This window comes from Carlito syrichta, unplaced genomic scaffold, assembly GCF_000164805.1.
Source record: "Carlito syrichta isolate Samal-C Ts95f unplaced genomic scaffold, Tarsius_syrichta-2.0.1 Scaffold316984, whole genome shotgun sequence".
NCBI classification, from domain to species: Eukaryota; Metazoa; Chordata; class Mammalia; order Primates; family Tarsiidae; genus Carlito; species Carlito syrichta.
Genome location: NW_007261080.1, coordinates 3,830 through 5,803, shown reverse-complemented (window position 1 = coordinate 5,803; position 1,974 = coordinate 3,830). Strand labels below are relative to the sequence as shown.

The 1,974-nt window shown below is 49.9% G+C and overlaps 1 pseudogene across 1 annotated transcript; it reads right to left on the bottom strand.

Moving 5' to 3' along the window:
• Positions 1-217: 217 nt before the first annotated feature.
• On the bottom strand, positions 218-1,524 carry LOC103277298 (annotated as a pseudogene). The gene has a single exon (XR_505423.2). The product of XR_505423.2 is annotated as a keratin, type I cytoskeletal 18 pseudogene (transcript).
• Between the last annotated feature and the right edge of the window lie 450 nt (positions 1,525-1,974).

Sequence of the window (1,974 nt, the reverse complement as noted above, 5' to 3'; positions counted from 1 at the left end):
TTAGTGTATGGTGATAGGTAAGGGGTCAATTTTATTCACCTGACTATGGCTAATCAGTTTTCCCAGCACCATGAATATACTTTTTAATAAACTAAAAAAATTCAGCTTGCTAGTATTTTTTTAAAATTATGCATTTTTATTTTTATTTTTATTTTTTTTGACCTTTGAAGTTTTATTGACTCCCTGCTTCCCCGAAGGATGCCCTGTTCCCGCTGCCTCAACGCCTCAGAACTTTGGTGTCATTGGTCTCAGACACCAATTTTCCGTCCACTATCTTGCGGGTGGTCTTTTGGATGGTCTGGATGGAGCTGCTGCTGTCCAGGCCATCACTGAGACTGAAGTCCTCTCCCTCTTCTAATAGGTGGCGGTAGGTGGCTATCTCAACCTCCAGCTTGACCTTGATGTTCAACAGGGACTCGTACTCCTGGGCTTGGCACTGGCCCTCTGTCCGGGTCTGTGCCAGCTCAGACTCCAGGTGCAGCAGGGTGCCATTGAGCTGCTCCATCTGCATGGCGTAGCGGGTCTCCACTTCTCTCAGGCTGTTCTCCAAGCTGGCCTTCAGGTTTCTCATGGAGTCCAGGTCAATCTCCAAGGACTGCGCTGTATGATTCAGCTCTGTGATCGTCATCTCGGCAGCTCCAATCTCAGCGGACTGCATGGTGACCACTATGGTGCTCTCCTCGATCTGCTGGGACCAGTACTTCTCCAGCTCCTTTCGGTTCTTCTGAGCCTGCTCATCTACTGGGCCCGGATGTCTGCCATGATCTTGCTGAGATCCTGAGATTTGGGGGCATCTGCCTCCACGGTCAACCCAGAGCTGGCAATCTGGGCTTGTAGGCCTTTTACTTCCTCCTCATGGTTCTTCTTCAGGAAGAGCAGCTCTTCCTTGAGGGCCTCGATCTCTGTCTCCAGCTGCAGCCGCGTGACATTGGTGTCATCAATGACCTTGCGGAGCCCATGGATGTCGCTCTCCACGGACTGGCGCATGGCCAGCTCTGTCTCAAACTTGACTCTAAGGTCATCAGCAGCAAGATGGGCGTTGTCAGTCTGCAGAACGATGCGGGCATTGTCCACAGAAGTTGCAAAGATCTGAGCCCTCAGGTCCTCGATGGTCTTGAAGTAAGGTCCCCAGTCTCTGACCTGGGGTCCCTTTTTCTCCAGGTGTTCCCGGATTTTGCTCTCCAGCCTCCGGTTCTCGGTCTCCAGGCTCCTCACCCTCTCCAGGTAGGAGGCCAGGTGGTCGTTCAGCTCCTGCATGGTCTCCTTCTCGCTCTGGATGACCCCCAGACTCCCGGCCATCCCCGTGGCCAGGCCCCCGGACCCCCCGCGGCCCCGGAAACTGGTGGAGCGGGGCACAGAGATCCGGGAGCCCGAGCCGCCGGCGCCTGCATAGACGCTGGCCGCGCTGCTGGCGGGCCGCAGGCTGGGTGGCGGGATGGAGCCCAGGGACCGGTAGTTGGAGGAGTAGGTAGTGGAGCGAGTGGTGAAGCTCATGGTGGCAGCGGAGGAGAGCCAGACGGTAGAACTCACGTTCAGCCGTTTATGCATTTTTCAAAAAACCAGTTACACTTGTCTGCGGTTTACTTTTTTACGTGTGTGTGTGTGTGTGTGTGTGTGTGTGTGTGTGTGTGTGTGTGTGTGTTGCACATTGCTTGATTTCAGTATCAGGGTAATGTTTGGCCTAAAAATGTGTTTTGAATAATTCTCTTCCATTCAATTTTTTGGAATGATTTGACAAAAATTAGTATTAGTTATTTTTTAAATGTTTGTTAGAATTCAACAGTTAATTCATTAGAACCTGTTTTTATTTTTGATGGGACATTTTAAGTTACTGTTTTAATCTTGTTACTCATGATTGGTCCATTTGGATTTTCTATTTCTTTCTAAGGCAACCTTGGTGGGCTGTACGAGTCCAGAAATTTATTCATTTCTTCTAAGTTTTATAATTTGTTGGCATAAAATCTGTTTATAACA